Source organism: Sus scrofa, chromosome 1, assembly GCF_000003025.6.
Source record: "Sus scrofa isolate TJ Tabasco breed Duroc chromosome 1, Sscrofa11.1, whole genome shotgun sequence".
Lineage (NCBI taxonomy): Eukaryota > Metazoa > Chordata > Mammalia > Artiodactyla > Suidae > Sus > Sus scrofa.
This window is the reverse complement of record NC_010443.5, coordinates 238,300,662-238,321,465: the sequence shown is the minus strand read 5'-3', so window position 1 is coordinate 238,321,465 and position 20,804 is coordinate 238,300,662. Positions and strand designations below refer to the sequence as shown.

The 20,804-nt window shown below is 42.7% G+C and overlaps 1 protein-coding gene across 3 annotated transcripts in view; it reads left to right on the top strand.

Annotated features, from left to right (window-relative positions):
* Positions 12,805-20,804, top strand: part of FBXO10 (F-box protein 10) — a 75,807-nt gene continuing 67,807 nt past the window's right edge. Inside the window, exon 1 of one of the 3 annotated variants that reach the window (XR_002336813.1) lies at positions 12,805-12,949. The gene's annotated coding sequence lies outside the window, so the exon portion shown is untranslated. The remainder of the gene's footprint in view (positions 12,950-20,804) is intronic. The other 2 variants (XM_021066155.1, XM_021066152.1) reach the window with 2 other exon arrangements.

Sequence of the window (20,804 nt, the reverse complement as noted above, 5' to 3'; positions counted from 1 at the left end):
CCTTCATCTTCAAACTCAGCTGATGATGTTGCTTCTTCTTGCCCTGAGAAAACAGAGGAAAGCTTCCATAATCTTTTACGCTATGATACCCACCCAACAGCATTTGTACCCTTCCTCCTATTAGGAATGTTGGCCCCTATTTAAGGCCAATCACACCCTGCATCAGCTACCCAAGAATTTGCTCCAGCAACTTCCCCTCTTCTCTGTCATCCACTTTTCTTACTTTCTTGGATCATTGGCAATGGTATTCAAAAGGGCTGTGATTTCTTCTGTCTCAGAAAGAATTTTTTTTTATCAATTACACTTTAATTAAAAAAAAATTTGTTTTTGTTTTTGTTTTTGTGGCTGCACCTGAGGCATGTGGAAGTTGCCAGGCTAGGAGTTGAATCAGAGCTGTAGCTGCTGGCCTACACCACAGCCACAGCCATGCCAGATCCGAACTGCGTCTGTGACCTACACCACAGCTCATGGCAATGCTGGATCGTTAACCCACTGAGCAAGGCCAGGAATTGAACCCGCGTCCTCATGGATGCTAGTTGGGTTCATTACCTCTGAGCCATGATAGGAACTCCCAGAAATAATTTTTTTTAAAAAAAAGCCCTGTTACCAATCTGTTCCCCCAAGGAGATGCTGAGATTTTGTGTGGGAGGTTGGGGTGGGGGATATTTTGGGGAAGAACACTTTAGAGAGCAAGTAAAACAAGTTTGGCCAGGTAGAGAAGTGGCACTTTGATGCAGCTGCAAATAGGGCGATCAACCACCCAGGACAGGCCTGGTTTTAGCACTGAGACTCCTGCATTCTAGGAAACCTCTCAGTCCTGGGCAAACCAGAATGTTTGGTCACTCTAGTTACAATAGCAGCTTTAGTCATTCCCACAGGTATTTGATGCTGGGTGGCCCTTCAGCAAAATCCTAAACAAGGCCAGAGTGCCTTTGGCCTCTTGCATGGACTAGCCGTTGCATGGGGGCTGCTGGGTGAGTGTGTAACATTGGAGGCAGCTTCCTTCAGCTGAGGGCAGCCGCAGCAGCCAACATTCCGAGCTGCCAGGGAAATGAATTCTGTGATTCCAAAGTTGAGATCTGGGTGGTTCACCACAGCATCTGCCATAGTCCTCTTGAATCCTTGCCCCTCGCCGTCTCCCATCCCATTTCTCTGCTCTCCATTAAGTGCCTGCATAAGGTTTGTTTATATTTTCACTTCCTTCCTCCCATTATCTCCAGAACCCAATCCAGTTAGGCTTGCATCCCTACCAATCTTCTGAGACTGCTCTTGTCAAGGTTAACACTGGCCTATCTTACCCTGTCAGCAGCATTTAACTCACTCTTACTGTTTTAACCATCTTCTGGGCCATCTTTTGTCTTTTTTTTGTTGTTGTTGTTGTTGTTGTTGTTGCTATTTCTTGGGCCGCTTCCATGGCATATGGAGGTTCCCAGGCTAGGGGTCTAATCGGAGCTGTAGCCACCGGCCTACGCCAGAGCCACAGCAACGCGGGATCCGAGCCGCGTCTGCAACCTACACCACAGCTCACGGCAATGCCAGATCGTTAACCCACTGAGCAAGGGCAGGGACCGAACCCGCAATCTCATGGTTCCTAGTCGGATTCGTTAACCACTGTGCCACGACGGGAACTCCTTGTGGGCCTTCTTAATTTCCTTCCTATCCACCCGTTTATTCCACTCATCCACCCTTCCACAGATTCTTTTGTTGGTTCTTCATCTCAAACTTTTGAAACTTGGAGTACCCTAGGCTTCAGTCCTCAGACCCCTTTATACAGTATAGATTCTGCACTGACACTTGGTGATCTTCTGTGAGTCCTTGGCTTTAAGTGACATTTATGGGCTTAGAACTCTCAAATTTATATCTCTAGCCTACACCTCTCCCCTTAATTCCAAATTTGTCTAATAACAAATTCTCAGTCTTGCCCTTTCATGAAACCTATTCCTCTCTCAGTCTCAGGAAAGGATCATTCTTTTTTTTCACTTTTTAGGGCCACACCCGTGGCATATGGAAGTTCCCAGGCTAAGGGTCGAACTGGAGCTACAGCTGCTAGTCTACACCACAGCCACAGCAACACCAGATCTGAGCTGGGTCTGCGACCTATACCACAGCTCTCGGCAACGCCAGATCCTTAACCCACTGAATGAGGCCAGGGATCAAACCTGCATCCTCATGGATCCTACTAGGGTTTGTTAACCACTGAGCCACACAGGGAACTCCAGGAAAGGATAATTCTATCTTTCCAGTTGTTTAAATGAAAAATCTGACCTCTTCTCACCAGTGTCATTGCACCACCATGATCCAAACCATCATCATCTCTCTTCTGAATTACTGCTGTAGACTCCCCGCTTCCACCCTTGCCCCTCTGCATTAACTGCTTCAACATAACAATCATTGGCTCTCTGAAAATGAAACTAATCACTCCTGCTGAAATCCCTCCGTGACTTCCGGTCCTACTCATAGTAAAAGCTGAAGTCCTGCTGCTTGCCCACAAAGTTCTGTACAGTCCGGTCCTCGTTACTTCTTTTTTTTTTTTTACAAAGTGAAATATTCTTTTTATTGTATCTACATTTTGTGTCATTGAAATCATGTTGTCTCCTAAAATTATTTTTTTTGTGGATTATGTATGATCAGGGTTCAATTTTTTGTTATTATTTTTTTAATAGTTATTTCCCCAATACAATTTTTTTTCTACTGTACAGCATGGTGACCCAGTTACACATATATGTACACATTCTATTTTTGCACATTATCATGCTCCATCATAAGTGACTAAACATAGTTCCCAGTGCTACACAGCAGGATCTCATTGCTGATCCATTCCAAAGGCAATATTTTGTATCTATTAACCCCAAACTCCCCAACCACCCCACTCTCTCCCCCTCCCTCTCCCCCTTGGCAACCACAAGTATATTCTGCTAGTCCATGATTTTTTTTCTGTGGAAAGCTTCATTTGTGCCTTGTATTAGATTCCAGATATGTGATACCACATGGTATTTGTCTTTCTCTTTCTGTCTTCACTTAGTATGAGAGTCTCTAGTTCCACCCATGTTGCTGCAAATGGCATTATGTTGTTTTTTTTTATGGCTGAGTAGTACTCTATTGTGTATATATACCACATCTTCCTAATCCAATCATCTGTTGATGGACATTTGGGTTGTTTCCATGACTTGGCTATTGTGAATACAGCTGCGGTGAACATGTGGGTGCATGTGTCTTTTTTAAGGAAAGTTTTGTGTGGATATATGCCCAAGAGTGGGATTGCTGGGTCATATGGTAGTTCTATGTATAGATGTCTAAGGTATCTCCATACTGTCCTCCATAGTGGTTATACCAGCTTCCATTCACCAACAGTGCAGGAGGGTTCCCTTTTCTCCACACCCCCTCCAGCATTTGTTATTCGTGGACTTATTAATGATGGCCTCATTACTTCTTTATGATTATCTCTCCCTCATGTGCTCCGGCCATAGTGCCCTTCTCCTTGCACCCTCAAACAAACAAGACATGCTACTGTCTCAGGGCCTTTGCACGGGCTGTTTCCTCTGCCTGGAATGCTCTCTTTCTTTAGATTTTCAAGTACCTCACTCCCTCTCCTTGGGTCTCTGCTTAAATAGCATTTTTCCAGTGAGGCCTTTACCAACTTCTTCAAAGGTCACAAGATATTTCAGTTTGTGAAAATCCAGCAAGTTGTACACTTAGGATATTTGCATTTTTCTATAGTAACATTATATATCAAAAATTTTTTTTAACATCAAAAAAAATTTTTTTTAATTACAAACTCTCCGGCATTCCATACCCCCTCTTCTTTATTTTCATTCCTGGCACTTACTTAATTTTTTTTCCTTCTTTATTTTATTTATTATCTGGCTCCCTTTGTCAAATATATGCTTAATGTAGAAGAATGCCTGGCACCTAATAGGTACTCAGTATTCTTTGAATAATAGAATTGAAGTAGAATGGAGAAGTTTTTAACTAGTTATGGGAAATGTGAGAGTAAGCTAACTGAAAGAAGGTCAGATGGTGTTGGTACTACCCCCCGTTAAAATTAGGTGATGATGAAGTTGCAGTGCTTGGATGTGGGCTTTTTCTGAACCACCTCTCTGCTGCCCAAGCTCAGACAAGTAGAGAGTTGGATTCATCCAGGGGTCATGGTTGCCACATGGATAAGGCGATATGACAGGGTCAGGGTGTGGCTGAAATAATGCATGAGGCATCTAAGCTGGTTAAGGAGGAAAAGGCAGAAGGAGCGGAAGGCCAGGAAGAAAACAGGGGTCAGTCCTGCTGAGGGCAGCTGCAGGAGTGCAAGCACGACAATAGCCCTGATAACCTGTTATGCCCCAAATACCTTTCCTTGCCTTTTAATGGAGAGAAAGGTTCTTGTCCTGAAAAACAATCCACTCATTTTGTGTTTTCCAAAGAGAGATGTCACCAACTTGTGGCCTGTTACAAGGTCATAGTTTGCTGGTTTTACAGCTAAGCCTATATGGAGTAGTCTGACCTACCACAATTTACTCTCCCTTTAGAATCATGGACATATTTGCACTTAGCTACTAGGAGGAAAGAAAGTAGCTAAGTGCAAATATGTCCATGATACCAAAGGACTGAAGACGAATTTTTATGGGACGGTGTGGAAATAAGACTGCTGGTTATGATATGGCAATGGACATGCATGTGGTTCTTTTCCCAAAATTCAAATTACATTGTCTCTGATTATTTGAGCTGATGGAAGAGAAGCAATATATAGATTATTTAGAATAATATATTGCAAAAAAACATTTTTAGAAATGTGGTCAATAAGAATTAAAACCAGGAAATAATCAAATAAATTGCTCAGCTTCACATCATTAGTAAAATTCAACATTTATCTTTTTATTTTTTTCCAGGGCTGTACCTGTGGCATATGGAAGTTCCCAGGCTATGGGTTGAATTGGAGCTACAGCTGCTGGCCTACACCACAGCCACAGTAATGCCAGAATGGGCCTCGTCTGCAACTCACACTGGAGCTCAGGGCAACACTGGATCCTTAACCCAGTGAGCTAAGCCAGGGATGAAACCCATGGATACTAGTTGAGTTCTTAACCTGCGGAGCCACAATGGGAATTCCTTTAATATTTCTTTTTTGGTAGAAAAAGGATTCAAAATAACTATGTCTTCAGGTTTATGGGTAAATGATTTTCTGTTCACATAAAATTTTAAGAGTAAATTGTGCTAGGTGTCATTTATTTGGGAATCAAAAAGTGCATAGTGGGGACTATTGCAAGGATTTTTGTGCACAGAAACTTCTTGGCAACGGGCTCCCTGACAAAGGAGAGATTCAAGAATAATAGGGAAAAGAACACTGGCAGAGTCAGGCATCATGTGCAGAGGTCCTTTCTAAAATAAGCTGCAAACCAAATCACATAAGAGGCTTTTAAACAAGACCTACTCAATCAGAATTGCTATAAATGGAGCACAGGAATTTTTTTTTTTTCTTTTTTTTCTTTTTTGGCCGCCCTGCAGCATTTGGAGCTCTTGCACCAGAGATCAGAGCCACATCCTCGACCTAAGCCACAGCTTTGGCAGTGCTAGATCTTTAACCCACTGTGCCAGGCCAGGGGTTGAACCTGCATCCCAGTGTGCCCAGGACATCACTGATCCCTCTGTGCCACAGCGGGAGTGGGAGCTTGTAAAGCGTCCAGGTGACTTAATTGGCTCAGGATCTGTTTTGGGTAACCAGTCAGTGAACTTGCCTTAAATTAAGGGCTCTTCCAATTCTGAAATTCTGGATTGGTTTAGGAATAAGACAAGATAAAACTACAAATGAAAGTAATTTTAGGTTGCATTAGTAAAATTACAAAATTAAGGTCTCCAGATTTGATAGATGCTTCAAGAGTGGCCACCTTGCCAGGGTAGAGTTTGGCAGAGTACTGAAGGTATCTGGAAACCATGCTACTAGAGAAAAGATTGAAAAAATTAGAGGTGTTTAGCCTTGAAAAGACTACAGTAGGAATTTAAGAGCTGTTTTTAAAAACTAGGGAGTTCCCATCGTGGCTCAGCAGAAACAAATCTGACTAGCATCCATTAGGATGCAGATTCAATCCCTGGCCTCACTCAGTGGGTTAAGGATCTGACTACCGTGAGCTGTAGTGTAGGTCACAGACACGGCTTGGATCTGGCCTCGCTGTGGCTGTGGTGTAGGCTGGCAGCTATAGCTCTGATTCGACCCCTAGCCTGGGAACCTCCATATGCCATGGGTGCAGCCCTAAAAAAATAAAATAATTAAAAAATAAAACTACTGGGAGTTCCCACTGTGGCACAGTGGTTTAAGAATCCGACTGCAGCAGCTTGGGTTGCGGTTGCAGCTTAGATTCAACCTCTAACCCAGGAACTTCCATATGCCACTGGTGCAGCCATTAAAAAGAAAAAATGAGTTCCCTTTGTGGCTCAGCAGGTTACAAACCTGACTAGTATCCAAAAGGATGCGGGTTTGATCCCTGACCTTTGCTCAGTGGGTTAAGGATCCAGCATTGCTATGAGCTGTGGTGTAGGTTGCAGGCGGGCTCGGATTTGGCATTGCTGTGACTGTGCAGCCAGCAGCTACAGCTCCAAATCCACCCCTTGCCTGGGAACCTTCATATGCCACAAATGCGGCCCTAAAAAAGCAAAAAAAAACAAAAAAAACAAAAACAAAAAGAATGCATACTTAAAAAAATAAATAAAAGAGTTGTTGTATCAAAGAAATAGTAATGGTCCCAGAAGGCAGAATAGGATAAAAGTTTGGTACCTGAGAAGCAAGATTCCTTCCTGAATTAATTAACAACTACTGTGGGCTGGGCCGCAGAAGGGGCAGTTCTTCACTGGAAATGTATGAGAATCTGAATATAGATACTCTACAGCAGGGATTGCCACGGGGGTGGGGGAGTTCTTTAATTGTCTCTTTCCCTTGAATACAGGTATTATCTCACATTTTTCTGCCCCACATATTATCTTTACAAGGAAGGGGCTGAATTAATGACTGCTGAATTGAAGGTGGAAAAAGATTGGCTTTTGGACACTACCTGTTGATCAGGCCGTAAGTGAGCGCTGACCTATTGGGTTGGGGAGGAAGCAGGGAGGGCTCACGAAGAGACATATAGAGTAAGATCGGATAAATAGGAACTGGCCACATAAAAGACCTGGGGATGGAGGGGAGACTTTGAAAAAGTATTAAAGCATATGTGTTTAAACACACCACTTGTGTTAAACACGCCAGTGTGACTGAAGTATGTTGAGCACAAATGACCTTCATTCTTTCAGAAACTCCTGTGTGCTGTGTTTTCATACTTAGAGATCTTCCTGACATCTGTTGGCTAGTATATATACTGCAATTCCAAATTATACTACACAAGAAAGCCTATGTAACAACCTGTTTTTTAAAGACTACGACAATAAATTAGAAAGAAAGCACCAGGTCTCTTCCCTACTCTCTTATATACAGCACACAGAAGACAATGAACGGTTGCTACTTGTGTGCACTAAGCATTACACCTCTGTTTATGTGATACCATTTGCCTGCTTTTATGTGTTCACAAAAACAGAAATCACATGTGTGAAAGTTGAATTAAAAAAAGTTGAGGGAGTTCTCATCATGGCTCAGCGCTTAATGAACTTGACTAGCATTCATGAGGATGCAGATTCGATCCCTGGCCTTGCTTAGTGGGTTAAGGATTGGGCATTGCTGTGAGCTGTGGCTCTGGCTTAAGCTGGCAGCTACAGCCCCAATTTGAACCCTAGCCTGGGAACCTCCATATGCTGAGGGTGTGGCCGTAAAAAAACAACCAAAAAAAAGTTGAATAGGAGTTCCTGTTGTGGCTCAGCGGTAACAAACCCAACTAGTATCCATGAGGATGCAGGCTTCACCCAGTGGGTTAAGGATCTGGCATTGCCGCAAGTGATGTAGGTCACAGATGCAGCTTGGATCTGATGTGATGTGGCTGTGGTGTAGGCCTCAGCTGTAGCTCTGATTCGACCCCCAGCCTGGGAACTTTTAAACACAATGTCTCATGAAATATTTTCAGATTTATAAAAGGTTCTTAAATTGTTTTCATAAACATACAGCTTGCTTTAGTCTGATAAGCATTCTGCTAATAATAAATGTCTGCATTAAGCATGTCTGATAATTTTCATCTTTTTCTCAGTCACATTAGTAGTAGTATTTTTATTTTCCATATATGTCTATAAAGGACAAAAATATAAAATTATTTTTAATATTACATAAAGAGCTGTACAGTGATTCTGCTGCATTTGAAACAATGTTCCACTGGCAGTTGCCTCACCATGCAATTGCTCAAAATATTCATTAATCAGGTGACATTAAAAGATAAATTTGGGGAGTTTCCCTCGTGGCGCAGTGGAAACAAATCCAACTAGGAACCATGATGTTGCGGGTTCAATCCCTGGCCTCGCTCAGTGGGTTAAGGATCCAGCATTGCCATGAGCTGTGGTGTAGGTCACAGACGTGGCTCGGATCCTGCATTACTGTGGCTCTGGCTCTGGCGTAGGCTGGCAGCTATAGCTCCAATTAGACCCCTAGCATGGGAAATTCCATATGCCACGAGTGCGGCCCTAAAAAGACAAAAAAAAAAAAAAAAAAAAAAAAGTAAATTTGCGAGTTCCCATTGTAGCTCAGTGTGTTAAGAACCCTACTAATATCCATGAGGATTCAGGTTTGATCCCTGGACTCACTCACTGGGTTTAGGATCCGTTGTTGCTGAAAGCTGTGGCATAGGTCACAGATGTGGCTTGGATCCTGCGTTGCTGTGGCTGTGGTGTAGGCTGGCAGCTGCAACTCCTATTGGAACCATAGCCTGGGAACTTCTATATGCCACAGGCGAAGCCTTAAAAAAAAAAAAAAAAAGACAAATTTCATGAATAAAGGGTGACTCAGAGACATTGGTATGTAACATAGAAAAATGTGGGTTCTTGGAGGGTACCCATCTGTTAGGAAGGAACACTAGAATTTGCTCAAAGTTCTCAGCTCTGCTATTAATCATGTGACCACGTGAGTTGGATTTTCTTCTTTTTAGGGCAGCACCTGCGGCATATGGAGTTTCCCAGCCTACTTACAGGTTGAATCAGAGTTACAGCTGCCAGTCTACACCACACAACCACAGCAACTCAGGATCCAAGCCATGTCTGTGACCTACATCACAGCTCACAGCAACACCAAATCCTTAACCCACTGAGCAAGGCCAGGGATTGAACCTGCATCCTCATGGATCCTGCTAAACCACAGCAGGACCTCCAAGTTGGATTTTTTTACTTGCAAAGACCAAAATCCAGTTTTGATAAATTTAGGAGAAAGGTAATTCATTAAAAGGATTATAGGTAGTTTAACATCATCAGGAGACTGGCAACTGGAACATCACCCATCTGGTCACTTGGTCACTCCACATAACTGGTGCAGGGGGACACCATCTCTGCTGAGGATTAGGTGCCACCACTTATTATCAAGGCCACAGATCCCTAGACTATCATGACAACCAGTATTGCTCAAACAACTTCATCTTGCTGCATTTGCCATTGTCACCAAAGAGACACTTTAAGATTCCACTTTGTTGTGTCTCCGTCTCCCAGTTCAAAGTTTAATTTGTAGTGTTAGGGTCCCATTAGGCAGAGAAAAAAAATCTGAATTTCAGCTTCTATAGTGAAAGGCATACTCTGAGTCCCAACAAGCTCGAGATGGAATTAACGTTGGAAAGGAGCTCAGATACTGGGCAGCCCAAAAGATGACAGATGTCTGCTATGTTGACCCTGGACAAATCACTCTGATCCTCACTTTTTTTATAAAACAAGGTAAATAAGATTCACGTGGCAGAGGAGATACTGTATGTTTACTTATTGATTACACAATAAATACTAACTATATGCCAGAAGGCAAAATGAGCAAGTCCTCTCTGGTCTAAAGGAGGAGAGAAATCAATAGATAGCCAGTAGTAGGATAGAGGCAGGCACAGGCAAGAAGAGGGCTGAAAGAAGAGGGAACTTGGAGTTCCCTTTATGGCTCAGAGGAAATGAATCTGACTAGTATCTTTGAGGACACAGGTTCGATCCCTGGTCTTACTTAGTGGGTTAAGGATCTGTCGTTGCCGTGAGCTGTGGTTTAGGTTGCAGACTCGGCTTGGATCTCGCATTACTGTGGCTGTGGCGTAGGCCAGCAGCTGTAGCTCCAATTCAACCCCTAGCCTGGGAACCTCCATATGTCATGGGTGTGGTCCTAAAAAGCCAAAAAAGAAAAATGAAGCGGGAACTTAACTGGTTTACAAATGATGTTCTTATATTTTAAGTACTTATATTTAAAAACAGATTTTCCTTGTAAATGATGTTTGTACCATTAATGAGAAAGACAGCCTGCTCTTGTAAAATATGGTTGTACTCCTTTGAAAGGCTTAGCTGTTTTATAGAAATGCCAAAATAATATTTGCTGGCACAATTCCAGAAACCTGAGTTTTGATTGCTTTTTGATAAATATCTAGACTGCCAGTTTCATACAGCAGGACACTTCAAAGGATTTAACATGTTCTAGCTTTGCCAGTCATTAATAATGAGATAGATAAGCTCATTGTACTGTGAACCTTCCCTGTTCTGATCTGACCTAAGAGTAGTCTACTATTTATATGTAGCTACTGCGTCTTTGCTTATAATAAAGTTGGCCTTAGGCTTAGGCTGTGTGGTTTTGTTTTTTTAATTTTCCATTTATAAAAGAGAGCAGCTGCATGATAACTTAGGCCTGACCCAGAATCTGTGATAATACTAAATTCATCATATGGTAATAATAGAATGTTTTTTATAGAATAAATTCTGTAGAACTAAGGACTAATATAGGTCAGTAGGACCACAGAGGTTAGCTATTACCCCAATCTGGCACAGTTATTTCTTTTTTTTTTTTTCTTTTTATGGCTGCACCTGCGACACATGTAAGTTCCCAGACTAGGTGTCGAACTGGAGCCAAGGCCCATGCCACAGCCATGGCAACACCAGGTCCAGCCGCATCTGTGATCTACACCACAGCTGTGGCAATGCAGGATCCTTAACCCACTGAGCAAGGCCAGGGATTGAACCGGCAACCTCATTGTTACTAGTCAGATTCGTTTCTGCTGCACCACAACGGGAACTCCTCACAGCATTCTTAAGTTAGATTTTTGTAGTTGACATTCTCTCCTAAGATCCATAGGTCTGTATCCAAATGCCTTTTGATCTCTTCATTTGGATGACACACAGGCATTTAAAATTCAATGGGTCCAAACTGAGGTACTGATAACTCCCCTCCCCCATATGTTCCACTGAACAATAGTTAGGGTTTCACTAACGCACTTTTGTGGGCCCAGTCAGTAGGTTAAACTTGAAGACTGGGAATACCCTCTAATATCCTACATGAAGCCAGGCTGGTTTTACCTCAAATATCTCAAATCCACTTCTCTCCACCTTTACTACCATTACTCCAGTCCAAGTCTTAACCCATCTGACTACTTCCACTCTTATTTTTGTCTATTCTTTACAGAGTAGCCGGCCTACTTTGTTTTTTTAAAAAAAAGGTATCAAATCACCCACATCCTCCACCCCTTCAACAGCTTCCTTTTACATAAAATTTAAAAATATTTATCATGGGAGTTCCCATCGTGGCTCAGTGGTTAACGAATCTGACTAAAAATCATGAGGTTGTGGGTTCAATCCCTGGCCTTGCTCAGTTAAGGATCCGAGAGCTGTGGTGTAGGTTGCAGACACGGCTTGGATCCCGCGTTGCTGTGGCTCTGGCATAGGCTGGCGGCTACAGCTCCAATTAGACCCCTAGCCTGGGAACTTCCATATGCCGTGGGAGAGGCCCTAGAAAAGGCAAAAAAGACAAAAAAAAAAAAAATTTATCATGGCCTACTAAGTGCTGCATGATCTGGACCCTACCTACCTTTAACTTCACTTAACACTGTTCTCTGTCAACACAAGAAGTTTCAGGCAAACTGGACATCTTCCATTTACTCAAAGAGCAGCCTTCTCTCTTCTGTTCCACCCCACCCAAGAGCTTTCACACAGGCTTTCCCTGCCTCTCTTCTATCTGGTCAACTCCTTACCTGTATCTGAAAGGTCTTCCCAGACCCCTATCCCTTACCCCCTAGTTTTAAATATGGGTTCCTTCACTCTACTTCACACAATTTTAAGTACATATTTATTTAAATGATATCTGATGACTACCTTCTCCACTTGAGAATTAAGAAGGACAGGAACCACATCAGCTTTATTCACCCTGGTGCTGGAATAATAACAGCAGCAGCAGCAGCAACTAACACTTAGATGACATTTACTTCATGGAAGGCATTGTGCTGAACACTATATGTAAAACTATTTAATGTATCCTCCCAGTATATTGTTTGGCCCATAGCCAGTGGTCAGTTTGTTGAATGAATAAACCCAGCCTCTATGTACACACCTACAAAGTTGCTACCTCCTCCCAGAAAAAGCCCATTACTCTGATAGATAACTGGTGATTGGAAGAATCTTTATATTGACCGCAGCTGCCTCCCTGCAATTTCCGCCCACTGATTCTATTTCTACCTTTGTGGGGCCACGTAGTACAAGCCTTAACCGCCCTTATTCAAGCTCGACATCGCAGCATCTTAAGACTCATTCGCCGCCTTAGCGTCCCCCTTTCCAAGCGTCCCCCTTTCCAGTCCTCCCTGCAGCGACTCCTCAAGCGTTCCCTTCCGCGGTGGTCCAAGAAGCCCAGCCAGCCCCGCGCCCGCCTCTCCCGGCATCCCCCACCCTGCGCGTCACGTGACGACGCTCGCCCTGCACCAGCCCTACAAATACCGCCCCCGGGCGGGGCTCCAAACGTGCCCGCCCGCCTCTGGCCGCGCGCCGCAGTCCTTCCCCGCTAACGCTGCGGCCCGGTGCCCGCGGCCCGCACTGGTGTGGGCAAGCGTCCCGGACAGCTCCTGGCGAGGTAAGAGGGGACGGCCCGAGGAGGCTGTGGGCCAAGTCGTTCCGCCCGCGTCCCTGGGATGCCCCGGCCCCGGAGCTGGGGGCCGCCCTGGGAAGGGGCTCGGGCGCCTGGGGGCTACCTCCCCGGGACCTGGGGCGCTTCTCTAGACGCCCGGCGGAGCTGGCGCCGCTCGGTGTTACCGGAGGCTGAGCACCCGGCCCCGGCGGGACCCGGAGAAGGTGCCCTCGGGCCGCCCACGGCCCAGAGCTCCCGCACTCTGCTGGCAGCTGGAGGCTCAGCTGCGCCGAAGAACAGCTGTGCCTCGGTTTCCCCTCCTGTGAAATGATCGGGCTGGGAAAGTGCATCTCTCCGGTTGCCTTCAGCCTTGAGGTTTTGCGAGTGTGTTAATGAAGTCGAAGAGAAAAAGCACTCTTGAGATGGAATAGAACCCTCACCTAGGAACGCAGGAGCGTCTGGGGCCGGGCATCTTGTATTTTCTCTGTTTTTTATAAGCCTCTCCTGAGACTCGTCTTCTCCATATTTAAAATAAGATGATAACCCTAGCCCTGCGTCGCTCACAGGACTACAGTGAAGAACAGATGGGAAAGTGATTTGAAGAGCCAGAAGTCTGGAGTCAGTCAGACCTAGGTTCAAATCCTAGTTCTGCCACTTACTGTGTGATCTCGAGCCAGATATTACCCTCACCTGTTAAAACAAAATAATAACAGTAATTAGCTCAGGAGATTGTTGTGAATGTTAAGTGTAATAGGGCTCAGCACAATGTCCGGGAACAGAAATGATCAGTAATTAGTTCTCTTAGTACAAGTTGTATAAAATCAGTAAACTAGGGAAGGGTGTGTAGAATCATCACACACCTCCGTTTCTATATATTTAGTCCTAAAAAGAGTGCTGTTTTGATTTCACGAGAAAGAAGCCAAGTGGGATCCTTTGCCTTCTCATTTACAGTTGGCATGTGAACCAGTTGTTCCTACCAGATGAGTCAGGCAGGATGGGAACATTAATGTTCTGAAGCAGATCAGTATCAGGTTCCCAATGAGGGGAAAGAAAAGTGCCAGGCATGTGTTGCCACCCCAAAAAAAAGTGCAATATAGTGATTGACTGTCAGACCCAGCAGATGCCTGGGAAACAGTTTAATCTAGCTTCCTCCTTAGGCTGCTCCTCAGCTGCACCTGTGGCATATGGAGGCTCCCAGGCTAGGGTCGAAAGGGAGCTGCAGTGGCCAGCCTGCACCACAGCCACAGCAATGCGGGATCTGAGCCATGTCTGTGAGTTACACCACAGCTCGTGGCTACACCAGATCCTTAAGTCACTGAGCAAGGCCAGGGATTGAACTGGCAACCTCATGGTACTAGTCATGAGGATGGATACTAGTTAGGTTCGTTACCGCTGAGCCATGGTGGGAACTCCTAGGCCCAGATTTGAGGACAGGATTTTGATTTTTCACAAGACCAGACAAAATGTTGGCACAAGACAGACAAAATGTTGGAACACATAGTATTTACCAGATGCTGTGCTTTCCCTGAATTATAACCCAATTCCTCATTTATACAACAAGTATTTATGAACAGCCTACTATGTGCTTGTATACCTACTAGGAGCTGGAGAAGAAATACACAAGTACTCCTCTGCTGGTTCTCAATACATCTCAAAATAACAGTAAATTCCACCTCCCCTTGAGCCTTTCTCATAGCAGCTGGCCCCAAGGGACGGAAGCACACAGAGAGGCCTGAATTGTTTCATGTTCAGTAACAGCAGTCCCAGAGCCCTTGTTGAAGCCTGGTGAGATTGTAGAGACTGGAGAAAATGCTGCTTTGTCAGGGCTTTTAGTAAGGGATTTCCTGGGGCTGCAGTGCTTGGGTTTCTTTTTCTGGTTTCTGGCCTCTTACTGTTTTTAAATTTCTGAAAAGAGCCACCCTTACTACAGTGCCTTCATTATGGTTTCCATGGTTATCAGATGAATTGTATTTTTATGATAGCACAAGTAGCTGTTGAGAAATCCATGGTCAAGCAGCCCCAGTTCCCTGTGGATTTGCTTTCTGATGGTGGTCCTTTTTTTTTTTCTCAGTTGCAGGGCAGTCACACTATCCTTTCTTACTTCCAGCCTCTTTACTTTTTCTTGTTTTCTTTAACAAACATACATCGATGGCAGGGCCAGCAGGAGTGGGACTAGAAACAGATAAAAACATGTATTGACCCTGGCTTAGGGATCTCAGCATCTCTGTAGGGATGATCCAGGAGCATTACCACATGCAAGGGCAAATAAGTGGGGCTCTGAAAAAGATGTAGATTACAAGCCAGTGAGAGCTTTTGGAGATGGAAGGATAGTGTCCTGGGCAACCAAGAAGACATCACACACTGATATGCTTTTCAAGGAAGGTGTAAGAAAGCAACAAATTTCTTTTATGTTTCTCAGTCACATGGTAATAATAGATGGTACAAGAAGCATTTTGTGGGGAGTTCCCATCGTGGTGCAGTGGTTAACGAATCGACTAGGAACCATGAGGTTGTGGGTTCGATCCCTGCCTTGCTCAGTGGGTTGAGGATCCGGCGTTGCCGTGAGCTGTGGTGTGGGTTGCAGACGTGGCTCATGGCTGTGGCTGTGGCATAGGCCAGTGGCTGCAGCTCTGATTGGACCCCTAGCCTGGGAACCTCCATATGCCGTGGGTGCTGTCCTTAAAAAAAAAAAAAAAAAAAAGCATTTTGTTCTTTTCAGTTTGCCTTAATGAATGAGCCTTCTCTTTAGTCACCTATCATGGGCTTTGTTTAAAATGTCTGTTTTTTCCTCTCATTACTCTCTTTCTGTTAGCTTAGTGATATATTAGTTTCCTACACAGTATTGTGTACATAAAAGTAGATAGATATTTGATTAAGATTTTGTCTATTTCATTTTGGATGTTTACTAACCTATATGTCTCATATCAGCAGTTACCTTCTAAGCAGTAACATTTTTTTATTTTTCCAAATAATCTCCCCAAGTCTTTAATGCCCTTCTAAGTGAGTATTCTGATGGTTCCTATTTCCAAGTCCCCTAAGGGCTTAAAGCAGTCCAAAGAAGTCCGTTTTACTCCCACTTTCCAGAGGGGAGAGAACTGCGGAGTCTGAGCAGCCCACCCACATCGTTTATGGTGTCACCATTGAAGAGCAGTTCTGCACAATCCAAGGATGTGTGGTCACTGCTGCCCGGTGCCCTTAATGCACCAGGTTCCTGCCAATTCCATCCCAGGCATGCATTCCAAGGTTAGAGCTTTTATAGTTTGCTCAGTTACTCAGCCATTCTTCCACAGCACTGTGTAGTGGACCCTGTGTTGAACTTCTCGCCAGGCTGGGTTCCCCGTTGCCTGGTGAGTTCCCTTGCGGGGACACAGAGGGCCCTTTCCTACTAGCAGCTTTGGTCACGGTCACCCCAGAACACCCAAGAGATTTACCTATTTTCCACCTTTTATCAGGGTTTGGAGGCTGAATCCCTTTCCTTCTTAACCCTAACCAAAGGCTTTTTGGCACATGGCTTCCACTCCTCTCCAGGCTTCTGCCTACTAAGGATACACAGCCTTCACCCAGGTATTTACCCCAGGACTTGATGTGTCTCCTCCCCTCAATTTTCATATGTGAGAGGAGTACTCTGATGGTGCTTGGGAAAGCATAGATCTGTTCCCCAGAGATTCTGTCTCCACTTACAGCCCTAAGAGAAGTAGGCATTGTTGCAAATTTATTTAACATGTATCCTGTTAGGGATTCTTGGGGCAAGTTTTTAATTTAAAAATGAAGGATTTTCAGTTCTCTCAACTTGTCTAAGATTCAAACAATAATCACTATGTTTAATTCACTCCTTTTAAACTTTTAAAAATATGAACAATAACAAGAAGGTATGCAGGTAAAATCTAGCAATGTATAGCATAACAATTCTAAGGAAAATGCACAAGAAATAGATAACATTGCCAGGAATATGGCTCAGTGGTTAAGGAACCTGACTAGCATCCATGAGGGTGAGAGTTTAATCCCTGGCCTCACTCAGTGGGTTTAGGATCTCGAGTTTCTGTGGCTATGGCGTAGGCCGGCAGTTGCAGCTCCGATTTGATCCCTAGCCTGGGAGCCTCCATATGCTTCAGGTGTGGCCCTAAAAAGACAAAAAAAAAGGAAAAGAAATAAAACATTGCCAGTACTCAGTAGCACCCCATGCCAAATCATAACCACCTCCCCAGAAAAAAATCATCTTGACTTTTACAATAATCATTTCTTTGCTTTTCTTTGTGGTTTTGTCACCTGTGTTTGCATTTGCAAACAAGGTTGGTTTTTTTTTTTTTTTTTTTACTAGTTTTTTAACTTCCTACATGTAGAATCATACTGTGTACATTTTGTGTTTGCTTTTTTTGCGCTTGTTCATGAACTGAATCCATATCACGAGCACACGTATTTTCATCACTAACAGTGCTTCTTGATATTAATATGTCACAATATAGTTATTCATCCTGTGGGTGCCAGATACTTGTGTTGCTTATAGTTTCTGAATACCAAGAAGAGTGTAGCTAAGAACATCCTTAGGTATTTTCTATTATGTATGCGAATGTGTTTCTTTGGTTATATAATACATCAAAGTAGAATTGTTTTGCTGGATAATACCAAACAATTTTCCAAGTGATTGTACCAATTTACTTTCCTACCAGCGATATATGAGAATTCCAGTTGTTTCACATCCTTGCAAGTACTTGGTATTGTCAGTTTAAATTTTTTTAAGGATTGTATCTCTGTGGTTTTCCTTTTTTTCCTTCATTGCTACTGATGAGCACTTTTTTCCTGGCCTCTTTTGTAAACTGCCTATTAAGTCTTTTGCCTGTTTTTCAGTTTTTCTTAGTGATTTATCAGAGGTCTTTATAAAGTTTGGTTAGTGGTTCCTTGTCAGTTAGGTATTTTAAAAGTATCTTCTATTCACGACGCTTTTCACCCTCTTAAATGTTGATGTTTTAGACCCTATTCTATAGAAGCAGGGCCTGAAATTCATGTTCAGATGATGTATTGGGGATTTGTGTTCAAATGATATATTGGGAGAAGTGCTCAGGAAAAGGAGAATGGGGGAAGCAGAATGAGGAAGGAGGGAAGATGAGAATAACTAGGTGAGGTGGCCAGTTTCTGGTAGGGGTAACCTCTGTCCATTATCAGCTGGCACTTCTGTCTGGGGCATGAGTGTGCTGGCCAGTATGGAGGATCTGGGTGGGGTACCAGTAGTACTCTCTCTAGTCCTCCAGTACATCCCCTTCTATGTTATATTCACTCCATCCAGATACAACCTCTGCAGGATTCTGGTTGGTCACCATTTCTGGGGCACCTTACAAGATGAAGGTTAGTGGGACAAACTACAATCCCTGCTGTTAGAGTTAGCCCAGAGATCTAACTAAAAACCTATCTTCTTCCGCCTCCACCATCTGTTTTCATTTCCCGTCCTTTGTCCCTTGAATATTGGAGAGAACTCAGTGATGAAGCCACCCGGCCTGGAAGTTTGTTTTCTTTTGTTCTGTTGTGTTTGACCACAGCTTCAATGTTTTTAATGGTGCTAGGATAAATTTTAAAAGTTCTTCTTCAGTTAGTTTTAGTAAGTAATGTTTTTCTAGGAATTTTTACTTGAAAGCTTTCAAAGTTATATATTGTTTATTTTTTTTAATGCCTGTGACATCTATAGCAACGTCCCCTTTTCATTCTGATTTCATTTTTATGCTTTCTCTCTTTTTTTTCCTTCTTGAGCTTCAGTAGAAGTTCCTTTCAAAGAACCAAATTTTGTCTTAATTGATTTTTTCCATGGTAAGTTTGTTTCTACTTCATTAAGTTCTGCTCTTTATTTATTTTACATTCCTTATATATGAGGTATATTTTGGCTCTTTTTTCTCTAGCTTCTTGAAATGGATGTTTAGTTCATTAATCTTTATCCTTTTAATTGTTATTCTTTCCATTTGAGGTTAAACATTTTTCTCCAAATACTGTTTAGCAAGAGCTCACAAGTTTTGATACGTAGTATTTTAATAATTTATTTCTAATATTTTCTATTTTCCATTGTGATTTCCCCTCTGGCTCATAGGTATCTTAGAAATGTGTTTCTTAATTTCCAAACATGAGTATTTTCTAGTTATCTTTTATTAATTGATTATAGTCAGCAAGCTTGTTCTGTATAATATTAATCCTTTAAAATTTGTTGAAATTTCTGTAAGGGTTCTGATTATGGTGTGCTTGAAAGTAAAGTGTATTCTACAATTATTGGATTCAGTGTTACCGATTTTTGTCCTCTTCTAGCTATTATAGAGAGCAGTATTCCATTGTGTATATGTACCACACCTTCCTAACCCATTAATTTATCCATGACATTTAGGATGCTTGCATGTCTGGGTAATTGGGAATGGTGCTGCTGTGAAAATAGGGGTGCCTGTCTCTTTTTGAATTGTAGTTTTGTCCGGATATATGTCCGGGAGTGGGATTGCTGGACCATATGGTAATTCTTTGAGTTTTCTGAGGAACCTTCATACTGTTTTCCATAGTGGTTGTGCCAGTGTACTCACTGACAGTGTAGGAGGGCTCCCTTTTCTCCACATCCTCTCTGGCATTTGTTGTTTGTAGACTTACTAATGATGGCCATTCTGACCATTGTGAGGTGGTACCTCCTTGTAGTTCTGATTTGCATTTCTCTAATAATTAATGATGTTGAACATCTTTTCATGTGCCCACTAGCCATCCTTGTGTCTCTTTTGGAGAAATGTCTATTTAGGTCTTCTGCACATTTTTCAACTGAGTTGTTAGATTTTTTTGGTTGTTGAGTTGTATGAGTAGTTTGTGTATTTTGGAGATTAAGCCGTTATCGGTTGCCTCGTGTCCACTATTTTCTCCCGTTCTGTAAGCTGTCTTTCTTTCTTTTTTATGGTTTCCATTGCTGTGCAAAAGATTGTAACTTTGATTAGGACCCATTGGGTTTTTTCTTTGTTCGTTTGTTTGTTTTTTCTATTGCCTTGGGAAACCGGCCTAAGAAACATTGATGCAGTTGATGTCAGAGAATGTTTGCCTATGTTCCCTTGTAGGAGTTTTATGGAGTCTCCTCTTATATCTAAGTGTTTAAGCCATTTTGAGTTTATTTTTCTACGTTGTGTGAAGGTGTGTTCTAGTTTTATTGATTTACATGGAGCTGTCCAGTTTCGCCAGCACAATTGCTGAAGAGACTGTCTTTTCCCCATTTTATAGTCTTGCCTCCTTTGTCATAGATTAATAGACTGTAGGTGTGTGCATTTATTTCTGGGTTTCTATTTGTTCCATCGATCCGCATGTCAACCAAGCACCACACTGTCTTGATTACTATAGCTTTGTAATGTTGCCTGAATTCTGGGAGAGTTATATCTCCTGCTTGGTTTTTTTCCCTCAGGATTGCTTTGGAAATTCTGGGTCTTTTATGGTTCCACATAAATTTTTGGGTTATTTGTTCTAGTTCTGTGAAAAATGCCATGGGTAATTTGATAGGGAATGCATTAAATCTGTAGATGGCTTTGATAGTATGGCCATTTTAACAACATTAATTTTTCCAATCCAGGAGCATGCCCTCTTTAATTTCCTAGATTAATGTTTCATAGTTCTCGGTGTATAAGTCTGTCACCTCCTCAGTCAGATTTATTCCTAGGTATTTAAATTTTGGTGTGGTTTTAAAAGGTAATTTTTTAAGTATTCCTTTTTAAATATGTCATTGTTGGTATACAGAAAGGCAGCCAGTTTCTTTTTTTTTTTTTAATTTATTTTTTTCCACTGTACAGCATGGGGACTAAGTTACACATACATGTATACATGCTTTTTCTTCCCATTGTTGTGTTTCGATGTAAGTATCTAGACATAGTTC